Below are 21,401 nucleotides of genomic sequence, written 5' to 3' on the forward strand. Positions count from 1 at the left end.
TTTTACCTAAAGAGCAACTTTTTTTTATAGCTTGCAGCTCTTTCATGATTAGCTGTTTTGGAAAACTGTATCCCCATGGAAATTAACACCCACAAGGAAAATTTGGGAGGACTGGGTTCGCTTTATTTTGTACCATGTGGTCATTCATTGCTTGTTTCGTGTGAACATTATTTTATTCTGGCATTTTTTAGATGGGTCTGCTCTCCACATAGAAATGTGGTTCTCTTGTCTGTCTGAAAGTTTCTCTCTTCTTTTCTCCTTTCTTTTTTCCTTCTTCTTTCCTTCTCTTGGGACATTTCCTCCTGCATCTTTCTTTTGCTCTCTTTTATTCTTGTTGCCTCTCATCTCCTTTCCCTTAATTTTTCCTGCTTCCTCTGGCCTTGATCCCAGCTGGCAGAAACCTCCTTCCTGGGTCCAACTATCCATGCTCACCCAGCAGAATCACTCCTTTCTTGGCCCTGCTCCCACCCCACCCAGCAGGATTTCTCACTTAAGCAGAAAAAAGGTGGGGGGTTGGGAGCGGATCAGCTCAACTGCCTCTGAGTTGGCAAAGTGCCTCCCCTTGTTTTTCCTTCCCTTTGAATCTTCCCACACTCTCATCAACAGCCCAGCTTGGCACTCTCTCCAACCCCCATTCCTTACTCCCCCATCCTAGCCCACCAAACCCAGGCAGAAGAGCTCATTTTCTTTGCTGGATGCTGTAGTCAGCATGTCTGCTTTCCGTGTGGTCCTAGACTGAACTGCTCCCTGCCAAACAGCCAGTGGCCTGTGGCTGCCTACAGCCTTAGCCACTCTGTGCTGCGACTCTTGCTGTTCCACAGCACTAGAATTTTGCATCCCAGGGGACAAGCAGCAGGAAGAAAGAGGGGGCAGTTCACGAAACCACTGCCCCCAGTTACCCAAGTAGCCTTGTCTACTACCAATAACACATTCCAGGATGAAAGGCGCAGCAGTCTGTAAAATATATGTAGTTGGGTGGGCCTGTCATTAGTGCATCGGTAGAGGGGACTGGAGCACTTCTGCTGTTGGTTCTAGCCAAGAACACCAGGCACATAAGGATTAGTTTATCCATCCCTGCCCTTAAATTAGTAAGCCTCAGCTTACTGATACTGAGTGATGCTTTCTTACATACAAGATTTAAATTATATAGAGTTGCATCAACACAAATTTTCATATGGTCATCTTCAATATTTGTTTCTAAGAGATTAGGAAATGTGGAACTGGAACTCCAAGAGGTGCCTCTGTCTTTGTGTAGCTGTAGGAGGCAGTACTGATCACTGGCTTCTCTGGAACAATAGGAGCTAAGAGAAAAGAAATTATATCCTTCCTATGGCATGAAGGACTCATGACCAGACTCTCCTTTCAGAAAGGCAGAAAGAAATCTTAGCTCTAAGTCATCCAGGACCAAAAATCTGGAAGCAGTGAGCCCCTTTATTTTTTTTTATTTTATATATATATATTTTTTTAAATTATACTTTAAGTTCTAGGGTACATGTGCACAACGTGCAGGTTTGTTACATACGTATACATGTGCCATGTTGGTATGCTGCACCCATTAACTCGTCATTTACATTAAGTATATCTCCTAATGCTATCCCTCTCCCCTCCCCAAAAGAAGACATTTGTGCAGCCAACAGACACATGAAAAAATGCTCATCATCAGTGAGCCCCTTTAAAATCCACTTGGTAAATAAATGTTGAGGATGTTCTCCACACCAAGCCCACTGCTAGGTATGAGGTAGGTATTCAATAGTGAGCAGACAGATATAGTCACTACCTTCTTGGGACTTACAGTCTAACTGCAAAAATCAGTTTGTAATTGCCAACAATGTTATGCGTTATTAAATTTTATTTTTAAATGTCCATAGTATGAAGAACAGATGACACGGAAGTTTCAAGTTAGACAGCTGAGATCTGAAGGATGACTAGACAATAGCTGTTTTATTACTTAAGGAGAGGATGTTAAATTTCATTCTGAATAGTTGGAATTCTGAGTATTTATCCTCACTGCAGAAACAATGCCTTTCAGAAGGAAATCATTCTCTTTTAGATCCAGAAGTAACCCTAGAGATTATCTGCTCTAAACTCCTCATTCTACAAGAGGAAATTGAGGCCTCAGGAAAGATGAGTATGTTGCTCAAGATAACATCCCCAAACATCAGCAGAACCCCGGGAAGAACCCCAGACACTTTTCTCTAAGTCCTATATTATTTCCAAGATATCACACTGCTGTCTTCCCCCATGTTTGAAAATAACATCTTATATACATTGCTTCTCAGAGACAACAGACACTGAACTGTGTTCAAAATGTTTTGCAACACAGAAAGAGCCGGCTTAAATTCAGCCTCTGCCAATTACAAACTGCATGGCTATGAGCAACTTAATTTCTTCTGTTCTGAGTTTTTTCTGTAAAATGGGCTTAAATTATAGTATAATTTTATACATATCTACATGCATATATATGCATGTCTATGTACATAGATATGTATAAATGTAATATGTAGATATCTATGTATGTAGATATATATAGATATCTATGTCTATAGATGTATGTAGATATGTATATAGATTGCATGTGTGTATGTGTATGCAAAACTAGTTGGGTTAATAGAGAATATACTTAGAATACATAAGATGGTATGTGGCACATCAATTCTCAACCAGGGGTGGATTTTATTATTAATGATTATTTTGAGATAATATAATTGTCATGAGAAAGCTAATGAATGAGCATTAAGATAATTACTTCAAGTATGAAGTGACAACCGTATATCTTATGAATTCTACTGTTCTAGGCTAGACCAGGGGTATTATCCTGTGCATTCACCAGTGCATGCTGGCGCACAGGCCTTGCACCTAGTAAAGAGCCCTTGCACCTACTAAAGGTGGAATACACTTTTAATCTGATGAGTATCCAGTGAAAAGCAAGAATATTAGATGGGAGAAAGCAGAGGAATAATGTGCCATTGAATGTTGAAGAAAGCAGATGTTATTAAGCTTTAAGTCAATGACAAGTTTTAAAAAAAAATAATAAAACAGACAAAAAGTAGAGGTTGTTTACCTTGATTAGGATAAGGACAGATGCTGAGATGAGTTATATTTGTTAGTTTCATAGACAAGTAGAATATTAGAAATGCCCATAAGGGTTTTTCCTCATCATTCGTTCAGAAGATGAGGAAATCCCATCCCATCATCATATAGTAAATTTGTGGCAGAGCTGAAGTAGAATTAAGGTATTCCAATTCCCAGGCCAAGGCTATCTCACAGGTACCCTTGAGACCAAAGATAGCTGACCATCATGATATTACTGTGGTCTTCTCTTTCTTCCTTGTTGTTGTGGGAGATTGGTGGTCTGGGTTAATTGAATCTTCAAACAATGACCTCTCAAATCTGTGGCCAAGGCGGTGGCTTCCCTTGAAATGAACGCCACTGTCACAGTAAGCAGCTACTTCATGGACAAGATCCTGATGCACAAAAATATTGTAATAATTCTAGATCTGTTCCATGTCATGAAAATCTTAACTTGAATACCAGTCTTTGTTAGAGGTATTTGTTAGAAATCACTGACAAGTAATAGTCTGTCAAAGAGTTCAGTTTTATAGTATATGATATGTTTGAACTGGTTTATAATTTCCCTTGACTCAAAACTTCAATGAATTAGTTTCAAGTTAATCATGTGCTTTTAGCTAGTGGTCTTGTCGTTCTTGTTCTTTTCTCTTGATGTTACATTACTCCTTAAGAAACCAGAAATGGAGAAAAACAGGAATACCCAGATATCAATACTTTTCTTGTGGTAAATCAATCAATGTTTCACAAAAGCATTGGTATTTTGCTGTTGTTGTTTTTTTTTTTAAAAAAACCCTACATAACTCTGTTTCATTTACCGCAAATATTTTGGATGACTCAGGAATGTAGGTCTGGTATTTTAACACCACATAATTAGATTTAGAGGATGGAGAAAATATTATTCTGCGTTTAGTTATTAAATTTCAGCTAAGGGAACAGTATTGCAAAACTGTGGATCTAATGAAAAGAAGGTGTTACTTACATTTCTACATCTGTTACTAGTATGACTGTCTTCATCCTTTACCTTTCACCTAGGCATTTGGATAGTGAGAATGATGATGATGATGATAATGATGATGATGATGATGATAGCAATAACTGATAATAATAACAATAGTAGCTAACATTAAATAGTGCTTACTATATACCAAACCATTTTCTAAGTGTTGTTTATATTAACTCATAATCTTTACAATAACTCTCTGGAGCATTTTTTCATTGTATAGATAAGGAAACTAAAAGTCTGAGAACGTAAGCAATTTGTCCAGGGTAACACGCTAATAGAGCTGGGATATGAGCTCGAGTTTTCTGGCTGCACAGTCTATAGTCTAGCCACTTTGGTCACAGAACATTTAAAAATTAATTTCAATTTTTATTATTCTATGGGATAGGAATTTAACAAACAGACTCACAATTAAGAATATAATTTTTGTGCTTGCTTTGGCAGCATATATACTAAAATTGGAGTGTTACAGAGAAAATTAGCATGGCCCCTCTGTGCAAGGGTGACTAGCAAATTCATGAAGCATTTCTTATTTAAATATACATATATATATGTAATGTACATATATTATACATATATATGTAACACATACATATATGTGTATATATATATACTTAAAAAATCTGTTAAGTATTAGTTTGTCCCTTATAATATTATCAATATTTATTATCAATATTTGATCATTTTAAACTTACAAAGTAGCATCTTCATATTGTTCAACCTAATACTCAGAAGGAAAAGAACAGAATGAGTTATATAAAATTCAAATCTGGTCATACTCTACTCTGTTTAATGTTTTCGAATTATGACCCACTCATACAATAAAGTTCAGGCTCCTTCACATGGTATAAAGGCTTAGCATGACTTGACCTCTCCTTTATTCTTTGAGCTGAGAGCTCGAACTAATTCTAGTTTTCTGCAGCTCGTATGCTATTTCATTCCTTGGATCTTTATTCATGCATTTTCTGGCTGCCTTTCCCATCACACCTAACTATTGTCTTTGTTCCTCCTTCGTAAGTGTTGCTAAGAGGCAGTGACTTTCTAATTCGTTTGGTATCCCCACTGCTTGTCTTCAGAGCCTATAGTAAGTAAGTGCTCAAGAAAAAGGATGTCAGTAAGAAGTAAACTTTAATACCAGAATTTTAAGTGGAACAGGACTCATTGCTGAAATCTTAGGCAATTGCAAGATTTTCATGTTTGCCTTGAGCACCACAGGATTCCTAGCACAAAGGTACGAGGTAAGAAATTCTTAAAATGCTTTTAATTTATTTAAAACCAAAATATTTACATTTGATTAACCTTTGCCAACAACAAATCAAATAAACCATGTGGTTGCTTTCCTAGATTAGTCATTTTAAGATGGATAGATCATCAAATCACATTGAGAGTAGTCGGTGAACTCTGGTCGTAAATCCAAGCAGTTGCAGCTGTTCTGAATTTCCCCTGGAGGGATTTGAGAGACACAAAGTATAGAGACAACAGGCATCTTGAGGACAGTGCTCTTTTGCAGAGATTGACTATATTTCAATGAGTTAGGCATGATTAGCAGATTGAACATTATAGCTGGACAGAGGCCAAGGCTGAAGGCCAGATAACTTGAGCCAAAGCTCCAGCTATATTATTTTCATAAAAGGAGGAAACACTATCGAAATAGAAACACTGGAATATTTATTTGGGAGTATCTTATTATACATGTAAATATATGCACACAAATCTCCACTCCTACCCTGCACACATACACACTTTCCTGTCTAAATATTATATCATTTCTTTGGAAAGAGAGAGGACAAAGAGCTCTAGAAATTCTTGAATGAAAACCAAAACATTTGGAAATCTTGTTCTGTAAGCAGAGCTTGGCTGATTTTTTTTCCCCAAAAATATCCTCAGTGGTATGTAATAATGGATTTGTAAGGTATAAGGAATTTATACAATGTATTCCCATTTGCTTTTTATGAAGGAATATTGCTAGCATGTTGACACTGGTTCCATCAACTTAAGCTGGAGAATTTGTAACTGTTGCCTAAATCAGGCTAGTTTGTTCCATTTCTATTGAATGAGGTAGGTATTCAGCCCTGATAGTGCATTTTCCAGTCTATCATGATTGTAACACACATAAAATTAGACTATTGGTGTGAAGCATCACAAACCCCCAAAGTCAGTGTGTTGTGTTCCTTAGAAATACTCAAAAAATATATACAGTTGCCAAGAATTCTCAAGATAAGGATTGTGATCAATATCTGCTTATTGTTATAAGATCTTATCTTTCTCTTCTTCCTTTCCCTAGCCCCATTATAAGAGACTCTCTCCAATAAAAATGATACGTGAACAAAGGGAAAACATTTAACATCTACTAACTGAATCATGATCTTCAAACACTTGCTCATGTAACCCCTAAAAAAAAAAATGGAAAATTTACAAATCCCTTGTTGATTTTTAAATGGCCATCTAAATTTTTTGGCAGGACTTTAAAAGATGGTAATTCATAATACTGTATTGACATTTTAAAATAAAATTATTGTATCAGTTTCAAATATACCTACTAAAATCTAAATATTATAGCAAATGTTTTGAGTATCCATTTGTTAACAAGCACCCTTTTCATTACAGAAATTTTGCTGGCTTCTTATTTTCTTAGTCCTCTTCTATTCTACTTCCACTACATAATTCTATTCTAATGTAACATATTTTTTTCCAAAGGCTTCTGTTGATCACAGAATTGTACTTCTCCACTACAAAAATTGTGGATAAAAATTGAAATTAATTTTTAAATGTTCTGTGACCAAAGGTGCTACTAGACTGAGTTATTATCACAATTGCTGTTTGTATTTAATTTGTCATGCATGTTATACATTTTGATACTTTCTCACACATAAAAATACTATTGAAAATTCACTTCTTAATAAGATGCATTGTTAATTAGTTCATGTATCCATGGATTTTTATTATTCATTGTTAGGTTAAGAGAGCATACAACATCAATTTTATTTCCTTTTTTCACTTTTATGGATTTTAGTGCTGAAAACCTTCTTCATGTAAATATATACATGGGACTTGAATAAGTTGTGTTAAATTGATGTCACTCAATTCTTGGAGTTCCTCCTGAGTTGCATGCCAAAAATAACATCGGTTATCTATCATCAAAAAAGTATCATAAATGAGTTATTAGCTTACAAGTCCCTTAGGTCCTTTACATCTTTATTGAAATTGAAGAATTTGAAACATTTTGACGTACAAAAGGAGTTGTTACACAATCATCGCAATCATTCACTTTCTCAATTTCTGGGATGCCCTCCAAAAAGACTTTACTAGGACTGTTAAATGACTATCTGTTAGTTTTAGTTATGCAAGATGAATAAGTTCTGGAGATATGCTGTAAAACAGTGCCTGTAGTTAAGAAAAACTTCTTATAAAATGAGTTAAGGAGGATACCTAATGTAAATGACGAGTTAATGGGTGCAGCACACCAACATGGCACACGTATACATATGTAACAAACCTACACGTTATGCACATGTACCCTAGAACTTAAAGTATAATAAAAAAAAGAAAAGCTTCTTAAAGACCCTGCTTATTATTTCTTGATTAAAGAAGGGTTTCCAAATGTCAAGATTTTGAATCATGCTAAAGATTTTTCACCTCGGGGCAATGTACCCTAGTAAAATTTGAAGGGGTGAGAAGTTCACATTTCTTTTGAAAAATGAAAGGCAATTGTGAAAAGGTGCCATAGACACTTTCTCCAGCATACTAATTTAGTTATATATGTATGTTGAGGTTCTGGAAATTGGTTCTTTTAAAATGATGCATGTAACATTCACATGCCACTTGCAAAGTCTTTGCCTTACATACATTTCTCATTTGCAGAACAGGAAACAGTTTTGAATAATTTAAGTAGTTTTTCTAATGTCATTCAACTATAAAGAGGTAGAGTTCACTGTGACCAAGTAGGCTTCATCCCTGGGATGCAAGGTTGGTTCAACATAAGCAAATCAATAAATGTGATGCATCACATAAGCAGAATTAAAGACAAAAACCACATGATTATCTCAATAGATGCAGAAATGGCTTTTGATGAAATTCAACATTCCTTTATGTTAAAAACTCTTAATAAACTTGATATTGAAGAAGCATACCTCAAACTAATAAGAGCCATCTATGACAGATCCACAGCCGGCATCATACTGAATGAGGAAAATACTTGAAAACTGGCTTAAGACAAGGATGCTTTCTCTCACCACTCCTATTAAACATAGTATTGGAAGTCCTGGCCAGGGCATTCAGGCAACAGAAAGAAATAAAGGACATCCAAATAGGAAGAGAGGAAGTCAAACTATCTTAATTTGCAGAAGACATGATTCCATATCTAGAAAACCCTATAGTCGCTGCCCAAAAACTCATTCAGCTGATAAACAACTCCAGCAAAGTTTCAGAATATAAAATCAATGTACAAAAAAACCAGGAATGTAATTTCATTCACAATTGCCACAAAAAGAATAAAATACCTAGGAATACAGCTAACCAGGGAGGTGAAAGATCTCTACAATGAGAATGACAACACACTGCTCAAAGAAATCAGAGATGACACAAACAAATGGGAAAACATTCCATGCTCATGGGTAGGAAGAATCAGTATTACTATGGCCATACCTCCCAAAGCAATTTACAGATTCAATGCTATTCCTATCAAACTACCAATAACATTCATGACAGAACTAGAAAATACAATTTTAAGTTCAAACCAAAAAAGACCCAGAATAGCCAAGACAATCCTAAGAAAAAAGAAAAAAGGTGGACGCATCATGTTACTCAACTTCAAACTATACTATGGGGCTACAGTAACCAAAATAGCATGGTACTGGTACAAAAACAGACACATAGACCAATGGAACAGAATAGACAGCCCAGAAATAAGGTCACACACCTACAACCATCTGATCTTTGACAAAATGGACAAAAACAAGATATGGGGAAAGGACTCCTTTTTCAATAAATTGTGCTGGGATAACTGGCTAGCCATATGCAGAAGATTGAAACAGAATCCCTTTCTTATACCATATAAAAAATCAACTCAAGAAGGATTAAAGACTTAAATGTAAAACCCAAAACTATAAAAACCCTGGAAGACAACCTAGACAATACCATTCTGGACACCAAAAGCAATTTCAACAAAAGCAAAAACTGTCAAATGGAATCTAGTAAAACTTAAGAGCTTCTACACAGCAAAGGAAACTATCAACAGACTAAACAGACAGCCTACAGAATGAGAGAAAATATTTGCAAATGCTGCATCTGACAAAGGCCTAATATCCAGCACCTATAAGGAACTTAAACAAATTTACAAGAAAAAAAGCAACCCCATTAAAACATGGGCAAAGGACATGAACAGACCGTTTTCAAAGGCATACACGCACCCAATGAGCATATGAAAAAATGCTCAATACCACTGATCATTAGAGAAATGCAAATCAAACCACAGTGAGATACTACCTCATACTAGTCAGAATAGATATTATTAAAATGTCAAAAACAACAGATACTGATGAGATTGCTGAGAAAAGGGAACACTTACACACTGTGGGTGGAAATGTAAATTAGTTCAACCATTGTGGAAAGCAGTGTGATGATTCCTCAAAGAGCTAAAAATAGAACTACCACTGGACCCAGCAATCCTGTTACTGGGCACATACCCAACGGAATATAAATCAGTCTACCATAAAGACACATGCATGCAAATGTTTATTGCAGCGCTATTCATAATAACAACAACGTGGAGTTAACATAAATGCCCATCAATGACATTGGATAAAGAAAATGTGGTGCATGTACACCATGGAATACTATGCAGCCATAAAAAGGAATGAGATCATGTCCTTTGCAGGAACATAGATGGAGTTGGAAGCCATTATCCTGAGCAAACTAACACAGGAACAGAAAACCAAACACCACATGTTCTCACTTATAAGTGGGAGCTAAATGATGAGACGTCATGAAGACAAAGAAGGAAACAATAGAAACTGGGGCCTACTTGAGGGTGGAGGGTATGGGGAATGAGAGGATCAGAAAAAATAACTATTGGGTACTAGGCTCAGTACCTGGGTGATGAAATAACCTGTATAATAAACCCCCATGATGTGAGTTTACCTATGTAACAAACCTGCACATGTACCCCTGAATCTAAAGTAAAAGTTTAAAAAAGTGGTGGACTTAGCCTGCAGACCCAGATCTCTGACCCTAGAGTTCATGCTGTTACTTGCAATTCATCCATAGCACTCATTGCTCAGTCATTATCCATCAAAGAAATGATCCAGAAATATTTTGCTGCTATTTCCAGGTTATATTTTCAATAAACAGTTGCTTCTAAATTGTAGCTTAGTATTCCCAGTGTTTGGTTCCACAGGGCCTGCATGGGGTTATTGTTCACTAAATGTTACATGATTAGCCAAGTTTAGATGATGGCCAATGTTAGCAATTTGAAAATGATAGCCCAAGCTAGAGGAAATCGGGCTATGCTTGTTCAAATTGCCCATCATTCCAAACTCATTGAAAACATGGTGTGCCTTATAGTGTGCTAAGTGCTGGTGATGCCAAAATACACACACACACACAGACACACAGAGATAGTAACCCCGGGTATCCACAATAGATTGGTTTGAGGATACTAAAATTCAAGGATGCTCAATTCCCTTACATGTGGTTTGTGAATGATTCAGTCATTATGCAACTGTGTGCTCATATCATGTATAGTTATTGATACCAGTTAGTGGGATGAATCCTGATTCTGTCACCTACTGTGTTTTTCTGGGCAGTTTTTCATCTCTATGACATGAGTTTCCTAGTCTATGAAATGTGGTTAATAATAGTAGGCTTGTGAGAAACATTAAATAAGATGTGAATAAAAGCTTGCTAAAGGGCCAGGCATGTAGTAAGTGCTGATTAGCATAAATTACTGTGCTCCATCAGTGGTAGTTCTCTACAGCAGGAGTTCCCAACCTCTGGGCCATGGACCGGTACTGATCTGTGGCCTGTTAGGAACAGGGCTGCATAGCAGGAGGTGAGCGGCAGGTGAGCAAGCCTTACCGCCTGAGCTCTGCCTCCTGTCAGATCAGCGGCAGCATTAGATTCTCATAGGAGAGTGAACCCTATTGTGAACTGCACATGTAAGGCATCTAGTTTGCATGCTGCTTATGAGAATCTAATGCCAAATGATCTGAAGTGGAACAGTTTCATCCTGAAACCATCCCCTACCCTAGTCAGTGGAAAAATTATCTTCCATGAAACCAGTCCCTGGTACCAAAAATGTTGGGGATTGTTGCTCTACAGGAAGCAATTTTGCCCCCTCCCCAGGGGACATTTGGCAAAGTTTCTGGAGGAAACTTTGGTTGTCATAGCTGGAAAGAGCTACTATTATCTAGCGGATAGCAGTCAAGGATGCTGCTAGACATCCCACAGTGCCCCACACAGCCACTGAGAGGCTACAAACATCAATAATACTGATGTTAAGAAACCCTGTTCCATATTAACAGATTGGATTAGTGCATTAAAATGATTCAAAAAACACTACTGTAATTCTTTTTAAAAACTTTTAGAAGAAATATCAAATTCTGTGATTCTACTAGGGTTGAATGATCTCTTGGGTATGATCATTGCAGCATCTTATGCTCCACATACCCCAAGCTGCTAGTGGCTCCTCAGTCACTTCAAGCCTTTTCATGAATCCATGCTTGTGCAGTTTTGTTCCCTTTGCCTAGAATACCCTCATGCCTTGTGTGTCTGTTCATTTCTTACTAGTCCTTCTCGATTTACAGCAAACTAACTTCTATGACACCTTTCCTCTTATCCCTTCTCCCTTAGATTTATAGCTCTGACACAGCTAGACCTGAAATTTGAGGGTCATAAATATCTTCTCTCTGTTCACACTTACCATATGGTATTATAACGTTTGGTAGGTTTTCTTTTCTCTAATATTCTATGAATTCCTTTGGGGCAAGATTATGCCTCCTTTATTTTTTTATAGCCTCTCCTAAAAAACATATGGACTTGGAGTAAGCATTAATAAATTTTTGGTGAATGAATGAAGGAGTAAATAAATAAAGTGAGATGCATGTTTAGATACTAGAACACAGCATATGGGAACTCTGCTTGGTTCCCAACTTCCTGGGAATTTTCCATTCCTTTTTTGGAGAAGTGAAGGTGAACAAGTCTACTGACCCTGGGAAGCACTGGCTTAGTATCAAAATAAGCCATCTGGAAGGCTGAGTTCAACAATAGGAAGTGGCTAATCACACATTTATCTCTTTTATGTTATCTGGTTACTAAGATTGTTTCCAAATTTATTCCTAAAACCACAGTAGTGCACATGTGTGTGTCTAAAGCTATTTGCATATATTGATGGTTTGGGGTAGTGTTTTAATTCATGCAACAGTGCAAGACATAGCATTCAGGGTACTGTGGATTTTTACTAAACGAGCTATTTAACAAATCCATTAATCAAACTATTTCTACCATAGGTGGCTGTATTAGTCTGTTCTCACACTGCTAATGATGATATACCTGAGACTGGGTAATTTACAATGGAAAGAGGTTTAATTGACTCACAGTTCTGCAGGGCTGGGGAGGCCTCAGGAAACTTACAATCATGGCAGAAGGGGAAGTAAACATATCCTTCATGTAGTGGCAGCAAGGAGAAGTGCTGAGCAAATGCAGGGAAATCCTTTTATAAAACCATCAGATCTCATGAGAACTCACTCACTGTCACGAGAACAGCATGAGGGTAACTGCCCCCAGGATTAAATTACCTTCCTCTGGGTCCTTCCCATGACATGTGGGGATTATGGGAACTACAATTCAAGATGAGATTTGGGTGGGAACACAGCCAAACCATACTAATGGCATAATATTTTCCAATAAAACTTGAGGTTTACAAATGTCAAAATATGGAAGCAGTTAAATGAAAGTAAATCATGAGCTATAGAACAAGTTATAAAAAAATCAAATCACTATATATGAAATATTTAAGACAAAATCATAAATGTCAATAAAGCAAGGTTACTCTATTCTACAATTTAATATTCAAAACAAAGAAAGTTGCTTTATTATTTGCATGCCATATTATCATTCACTTGGAAAATCCAAAGGAATCAACTGAAAAATGCTAATATTAATAGAATAGATGTGCAAGGTGGCAAGATAGTTTAAAATCAATAAAATTTGTTATGGAGAAACATTACACTTTTTTAAATGTGATAAAGTTCCATTTATACTAACAAGAAAAAAATACATTTTCTAAGAATAATTTGAAAGAAAATTGTGTGACCATCATGAGAAGCTGTAAAAAGCTGTACAATTTTACTGATCCTGATATATGAATAAAGACTGGGTACGGTGGCTCACACCTGTAATCTCAGCTGTTTGGGAGGCTGAGGTGTGAGAATTGCTTGAGCCTAGGAGTTTGAGACCAGCCTGGGCAACATGGTGAGACCCCGTCTCTACAAAAAATATAAAAATTAGCTGGTCACTGTGGTGTGCATCTGTGGTCCCAGCTAAATGGGTGGCTGAGGCAGGAGAATCACTTGAACCCAGGAGGTGGAAGTTGTAGCCAGCCAAGACCATATCACTGCACTCCAACCTGAGCAACAGAGCAAGACCCTGTCTCAAAACAAAACAAAATAGAAACAAAAACAAAAAACTGATGTATGAATAAGAATACCAATTTATGAATTTATGCAGGAGGAATTGCCCTTTCCAGTTATTATAATACTTATGTATACTTTTCATCATATTCTATTCCATGTATCAAAGTGTCCGTAAAGCAATGGGTAGTCATGAAGACATGTCCCTAACGTCCAACCAAGCATGTCTCTGTAGTGACCAGGATATACCAATTTCCAAAACGTAGTTTCTTACAGACCAATATCTCTGATGAACATAGATGCAAAAATCCTTACCAAAATACCAGCAAATCAAATCCAACTGCGCATCAAAAAGACAATTCACTTTAATCAACTGGGTTTCATCCCAGGGATGCAGGGATGGTTCAACATACATAATTCAATAAATATGATTCAGTACATATACAAAATTAAATACAAAAACCACATGATCATCTCAATAGATGGAGAAAAAGCATTTGATAAAAATCCAGCATCTCTTTATAATAATAACCCTCAGCAAACAAGGCATAAAAGGAACATACGCAAAATATAAAAGCCATATGTGATAAACCTACAGCCAACATACTAAGTGGGAAAAAGTTTAAAACCTTCCCCTTAAGAACTGGAGCAGGACAAAGATGCTCACTTTCAACACTTTATTCAGCATAGTACTGGAAGTCCTCGCCAGAGCCATCAGAAAGAAGAACTAAAGAGCATCCAAACTGAAAAAGTGAAAGTCAAACTAACTCTGCTGACGATATGATTTTATACCTAAAAGACACTAAAGACTCCTCCAAAAGAATCCTAGATTTGATCAATGAATTTAGTAAAGTCTCAGATTACAAAAATCAATATACACAAATCAATAGCACTGCTATACACCACCAACAACAATCAAGCTGAAAATCAAATAAATAACTCAATCTCTTTTACAATAGTAACAAAAAAAAACAAACTTCCTAGGAATATACTTAACCAAGGAGGTGAACCATCTCTACAAGGAGAACTACAAAACACTGATAAAAGAAACCATAGATGACACAAACAAATGGAAAAACATCCGATGCTTATTAATTGGAAGAATCAATATAAGGAAAATGACCATATTGCTCAATGTAATGTACAGATTCAATGCAATTCCTATCAAAATAACAATGTCATTTTTCACAGAATAAAAAAAGAATCTTAAAATTCATATGGAGCCAAATAAGATCCCAAAGAGCCAAAGCAAAAAGAACAAATATAGAGGCATCACATTACTCAACTTCAAATTATACTACAAAGCTATAGTAACCAAAACAGCATGGTACTGATGTAAAAGTAGACATATAGACCAATGTAACAGAATAGAGAACACAGGAATAAAGCTAAATACAACCAACTGATGTTCAGCAAAGCAGACAAAAATATACACACTGGGGAAAGGACACCCTATTCAATAACTGGTGCTGGGAAAATTGGATAGCCACATGTAGAAGAATGAAACTGGATCCCTGTCTCTCACCATATAAAAAAATTAACTCAAAATGGATGAAAGACTTAAATCTAAGATCTAAAACCCTGAAAATTCTACAACTAAACCTAGGAAAAACTGTCCTGGACATTGACCTAGGCAAAGAATTTGTGACTAAGACTCCAAAAGCAAATGCAACAAAAATGAAAATTAATAAATTAAAAATTAAAATTCATTTTTAAAATTAATAAATGTAATTTAAATTTTAATTTAAAATACATTTATTTTAATAAATTGATTTTTAAAGCTTCTGCATAGCCATAATAATAATAATAATCAACAGTAAACAACCTACAGAATGGGAGAAAATATTTGCAAACTATGGACCTGACAAAGGACTAATATCCAGAATGCACAAGGAACTCAAACAAATCAGCAAGGAAAACAAACAAATAAATAATCTCATTAAAAAGTAGACAATCAACTTAAACAGACATTTCTCAAGGAAGATATATAAATGGCCAACAAACATATGAAAAATGCTCAAAATCACTAATTATCAAGGAAATACAGATTAAAACCACAATGAGATACCAGTTTACTCCAGCCAGAATGGCCATGATTAAAAAGTCAAAACATAAAATATGTTGGCATGGATATGGTGAAAAGGAACACTTATATACTGCTAGTGGAAATGTAAAGTAGTAAAACCTCTATGGAAAACAGTATGGAGATTTATCAAAAAGCTAAAAGTGGATCTGCCATTCATTCCAGCAATCCCACTACTGGGTATCTACACAAAGGAAAAGCCATTACATAAAGAAGATAAACATGTGTGTTTATCATAGCACAATTCACAATTGCAAAGATACAGAATCAACCTAAGTGCCCATCAATTGATGAGTGGCTAAAGAAAATGTGGTGTATATATATATATATATATATATATATATATACACACACACACGTGTGTATGTATGTATATATGTATATGTGTGTATGTGTGTGTGTATATATATATATACACATACACCATGGAATACTATTCAGCCATAAAATGAATGAAATAATGTCTTTTGCAGCAACTTTGATGGAGCTGGAGACCATTATCCTAAGTGAAGTAACTCAGGAATGGAAAACCAAATACTGCATGTTCTCACTTATAAGCGGGAGCTAAGCTGTGGGTATGCCAAAGCATACAGTATGGTATAATGGACATTGGAGACTCAGAAGTGGGGAGAGTGGGAGGGGAGTGAGGGATAAAAAAACCTACCTAGTAGTTTTTTATAATCGTGTATGATATACACCATTTGAGTGATGCGTACATTAAAACCCTAGACTTTATCACTATACAATTCATCCATGGAACATAAACCACTTGCACCCCTAAAGCTATTGAAAAAAAAGTTTATGAAATTCACTTAAGAAAATTACAAATAGGCAATAAACATAGGTAAGTATGCACAATCTCACTAATAATGGACAAATACAAATTAAAATGAAAATATTTCTGAGCCATAGTAATGGCAAACATTAATTGATACTTTCCTCTAATTAAGGATGTAGGTAAATAGGAAGTTTCATACAATGATGATGGAAGTATAAATTAGTGAATCCTTTATGGAGCACAATTTTTACATTTTTATCAAAATATTAAACATTCATACTATTCACCTCATTAAGGAATCACCTCATTTTAGGAATCGATCATTAAAGAAAAAATAAAAATCCTTTAAAAAATGCAGTTTCTCTGCTTTGAATATTTCTGGGTATAACTTGAAATTTTCCTTCCCTGTTTTCTACTTTTAAAAAACATTTTTTATTACATTTTTTCTTTTGAAATAATTATAGAGTCACATGCAATTTTAAGAAGTAATATACAGAGATCCTCTATATCCTTTCCTGCTTTAAAGGATATCCTCTATATCCTTTTCCCCAATGGTAACATCTTGAGATACTATAGTACAGTATCTCAAACAGGATATTGACATTGATATGGTTTCAATACAGAACATTTCTACCATCACAATAATCCTTTTGTTGCTCTTTTAGAGCCACAGTCACTTCCCGCCAACCCATAGCCACTGCCTCCACCTTTAACCTATTGTAACCACTAATGTATTCTCTATTTCTATAATTTTGTCATTTCACAAATGTTATATAAATGGAGCCATGCAGAATGTGACATTTTGAGCCTGGCTTTTTTCACATGGCATAATTCTCTAGAGATTTTTCCAGGTGGTTGTGTGTACCAATAATTCATTTCTTTTTATTGCTGAGTAGTATTTCATAGTATAAATATACCACAGTTTAACCGTTTGCCTGTTGAAGGACATCTGGATTGTTTCCAGGTTTTGGCTTTTATGAATAAAGCTGCTATACACATTTGTGTATAGGTTTTAATGTGAACATAAGTTTTTAATTCACTAGGCTAAATGCCCAGGAATGTAATTGTGGGATTGCACAGTAGTTGCATATTTTTGTTTAAGAACTTGCCAAAATGTTTTCCAGAGTGGCTGAACTACTTTACATTTCCATCAGAAATGTATGAGTGATCCAGTTTCTCTGCCTCCTTGACAGCACTTGGTTTCATCACTATTTTTCATTTTAGCTATTCTGACAGCTGTGTTGTGATGACACATTTTGGTTTAATTTGCATGTCCCCAGTGACTAATGATGTTAAACATCTTTTCATATGTTTATTTGCCATCTATATCTTTTCTTCAGTGAACTGTCTCTTCATGTCTTTTGTTCATTGTCTAATTGTTGTTTTTGTTTTTCTACTTTTAAGTTATGAGAGTTCTTTATATAGTCTACATACTAGTCCTATGTCAGATATGTAGGTTGAAAATATTTTCTTCCATTCTGTGGGTTGACTTTTTAGTTCTTCTATGAGAGGCTTTTACAGAGCAAAAATTTTTAAGTTCAAAGTCCAGTTATCAATTTTATTTCTATGAATTCTGCTTTTGGTGTCAAGTCTAAGAGCTCTTTGGCTAATACTGGTTCCTGAAGATTTTCTCCTATGTTTCGAAAAGTGTTATAGTTTTATATTTTATACTTAAATTCATGATATTTTCACTTAATTTTTGTATAAGGTTTGAGATTTAGGTCAAGGTTAATTATTGTACTTACGGATGTCTGATTGTTTCAAAACCATTTCTTGAAAAGGCTATCTTTCCTCTGTTAAATTGTTTTTGCACTTTGGTTAAAAATCAGCCAGGTGTAGATGACAGGTTGATGGGTGCAGCAAACCACCATGGTACACGTATACCTATGTAACAAACCTGCACATTCTGCACGTGTATCCCAGAACTTAAAGTATAATTTTTTAAAAAAAGTAAAAAAAAAAAATCAGCCAGGCACATTAGTGTAGCTCTGTTTCTGGATTGCTCTTCTGTTCTGTTGATCTATCAATACTGCATAGTCTTGATTATTATAGCTGTATAACAAGTCTTGAAAGCAAGTAGACTAATTCCTTCTACTGTATTCTTCTTTATAATTGTCTTAGCTAATTTTAATTTCTTTGCCTTCCCATACAAATTTTAGAATATTGTCTACATTTAAAAAAATCTTCTTGGGATTTTCCTCGGAGTTGTATTATATCTGCGTATTAATTATGGAAGAATTAACATTTTTACCATGTTGAACTTTCCAATCCACAAACATGATATATTAATTTAGATATTTGATTTCCTTTTCAGCATTGTGTAGTATATAAGTTTTGTACATGCTTGCTTTATTATTTTTGAGCAATCGTAAATAATTGTAAACATATTTTTAATTTCATTGTCCACATGTTCACTGCTAGTACATAGAAACAATTGATTTGTGTTTGTTTCCGTTGTGTCCTGCAACTTTGCTTAACTTACCTGTTCTAGGAGTGTTTTGGTTTTTTGCTTTTGGTAGAGTACTTGAAATTTCTTATAAGGAGAATCACATCACTTATAAATAGGTATAGTTGTATTTCTTCCTTTCTAATCCAAATACGTTTTATTTCATTTTCTTCCCTTACTGTTCTGGTTAGAAGTTCCACTACTGTTTTAAAAAAGAATTGCTTTATTTCCAATCATAAGGGGAAAACATTTGGACTTTCATTATTAAGAATAATATTATTTGTGGCTCACACCTGAAGTCCCAGCACTTCGGGAAGCTGAGGCAGGCAGATTGCCAGAGTCCAGGAGTTTGAGACCAGGATGAGCAACATGGTAAAACCCCATCTCTACAAAAAGTACAAAAATTAGTCAAGCATGGTGGTGCACACAGGTAGTCCCAGCTACATGGGCAGCGAAGGTAAGAGGGTCACTTGAGCCTGAGAGGTTAAGGTTGCAGTGAGCTGTGATTGTGCCACTGCACTCCAGCATGGGTGACAGAGTGAGACCCTGCCTAAAAATAATAATAATAATAATAATAATAATAATTTGTATGATTTTGAGGTTTCTCTTCATTGAGTTGAGTAAATTCTCTTCTTTTACTACTTTTCTGAGAGTTTTCATCATAAATTGGTGACAATTTTGTTTGCAGAAATTTTTCTTCATCAATTGAGATGACCTTGTGCATTTTCTTCTTTAGCCTGTTAATATTGTTAACATGATTACATTGATTGATTTCCAAATATTGAACCAGCCTTGCCTCCCTACAATAAACCTGACTTAATCATGATGTATAATTCTTTTTACATATTGCTGAATTCCATTTGCTAACATTTTGTTAAGATTTTTTTGTGTCTATATTTCTAAGATGTTGTTCTGCGGTTTTTTGTTTATTTATACTCTGCATCTCACTTGGGTATCAGGGTAACACTAGCTTGATAAAATGAATTTGGGCATGTTCCCTTCTCTTCTGTTTTTTGGAAGAAATTATGTAGAAGTGGTGCTGATTTTTTTTGGTAGATATTTGGCAAATGTTTGGTAGAATTCTCCACTGAAATCATCTGGACCTGGATATTTTTTGGACATTTTAAAATTATGAATTCAATTTTCTTAACCATAGGGCTATTCAAATTATTTTTAATACTGTATGAATTATCATAGTTTATAATTTTTGATGAATTGGTCTGTTTCATTTGAGTTGTCAGATATGTAAGTAGAGCTGTGCATAGTATATAGTATCTTTTCCATGTCCATGGAGTCTGCTTACCTGATATTGGTAATTTGTGCCTTCTCTCTTTTTCTCTGTATTAGTCTTCCTAAATCATCTTTTTATCTTTTCAAAATCTTTATTCTATATTTTCTTTTTTTTCTGTTTTTAATTTTATTGATTTCTGCTCTTATATTTACTATTTCCTTCCCTCTGTTTAATTTGGGTTTATTTTGCTCTTCTTTTTCAAACTTCTTCAGGTGGGAATTTAGATTATCAATTTGAGACTTCTTTTCTAATGCACGCATTTAGCACTATAAATTTCCCCTTCAACTTGCTTCATCTGATATAACATACATTCCTTCTTTCCTTTCATTAATGTTTGCACAATGTATCTTTTTCTATAATTTTACTTTGAACTTGCCTATATTATGTTTAAGTGAGTTTCTTGTAGACAGCATGTAGCTGGATCATGTTTTTAATCCCTATCACTTAATTCGTATAGTTAGACTACTTATATTTGATGTAATTATTGATATGGTAGGGCTTAAGTCTGCCAGTTAATTTTTTGTTTTCTATTTATTCTCTCTGATTTTTATTTCTCTGTTTATTTTTTTCTGTCTTCCTGTGGGTAAATTGAATGTTTTTTAGAATTTTATGATTGAATGAAAATAAAAGTAATATGACATCAAACATATACAAAATGCTATAGGCATTCAAAAATGTTTCCCATTAGTTGTGGGGGTGACAGGATTTCAACTTGGTTTGAATGATAGGATTTGGACAGTTAGAAATGAAGACGACTTGCAGAGAATGAAAAGTATAAGCCTGTGATGGGGACTGGAGGTAGCTTGCATGGGTGGGAAGGTAGGAAAAATCTATGGATATAGTGGGATTCAAGGCAAGACAAGTAAGAGTAAGGACTATATTCTAAATTGTACTGGGACTTGAATTTCAGGCTGAAGACATGGCCTTTGGTTAACTGGCAATAGTGAGCGATTGAAGATCTTGGGGCAGAAAAGTGGCATGATAAAAGCAGTATAACAATAGGAATTTAATTTGGCACCTGTGGCTGAAAGTCACTGAGTGTGAAGCAAAGTAGAAAAGGCAACCTATGTATGGAGGTTAGAGACAATCAAGGCCTAAAATAAAAAGG

The 21,401-nt window shown here is 35.3% G+C and overlaps 1 protein-coding gene and 1 non-coding gene across 2 annotated transcripts in view; both read left to right on the forward strand.

The window, feature by feature from the left end:
• Positions 1-21,401, forward strand: part of SVEP1 (sushi, von Willebrand factor type A, EGF and pentraxin domain containing 1) — a 207,484-nt gene that overhangs the window by 37,325 nt on the left and 148,758 nt on the right. The window lies entirely within an intron of this gene.
• Positions 4,498-4,606, forward strand: LOC112440966 (U6 spliceosomal RNA). The gene has a single exon (XR_003028943.1). It is a non-coding gene; the product is annotated as a U6 spliceosomal RNA (small nuclear RNA).

This window comes from Pan paniscus, chromosome 11 (genome assembly GCF_029289425.2).
Source record: "Pan paniscus chromosome 11, NHGRI_mPanPan1-v2.0_pri, whole genome shotgun sequence".
Classification (NCBI taxonomy): domain Eukaryota; kingdom Metazoa; phylum Chordata; class Mammalia; order Primates; family Hominidae; genus Pan; species Pan paniscus.